The sequence below is a fragment of the Elephantulus edwardii genome, unplaced genomic scaffold (assembly GCF_000299155.1).
Source record: "Elephantulus edwardii isolate Elephantulus edwardi_28Jun2011 unplaced genomic scaffold, EleEdw1.0 scaffold00015, whole genome shotgun sequence".
NCBI lineage: Eukaryota > Metazoa > Chordata > Mammalia > Macroscelidea > Macroscelididae > Elephantulus > Elephantulus edwardii.
In genome coordinates this window covers 11,002,915-11,003,371 of record NW_006399765.1, presented here as the reverse complement: position 1 = coordinate 11,003,371, position 457 = coordinate 11,002,915, and positions in this window count along the sequence as shown.

Here is a 457-nt window from a genome sequence, read left to right as displayed (position 1 = left end):
GATGCCACTCCTGCTTCCAAGCACTGAAGGCATTAAGGAAAAAAATAAAGCCCCAGGAATCAATGAAATACCAATTGGCATGTTTCAACTAATAGATGCAGCCCTGATGTGCTCACCAGTTTATGTCATGAAATTTGGAGGACAGCAACCTGGCCAGCTGGCTGGAAGTGATCCAAATTTATTCTCATTCTCAAGAAAGGTGATCCAATAAAATGTGAAAATTATCAAACAATATCATTAATATATCATGCAAGCAAATATTGTTGAAGATCATTAAAAAATGGCTAGAGCGAGCTCTGGTGGCCTAGTGGCAAGAAGCTGCACTGCAATCGCAGAGGTATGCGGTTAAAATCCACCAGATACTCTGCTGAAGAAGGAGGAACAATCTCCTCCTGTACCAGTCAGATCCAATTTGACGGTTGTTGTTGTTGTAGTTATGTGCCATCGAGTCGCTTGC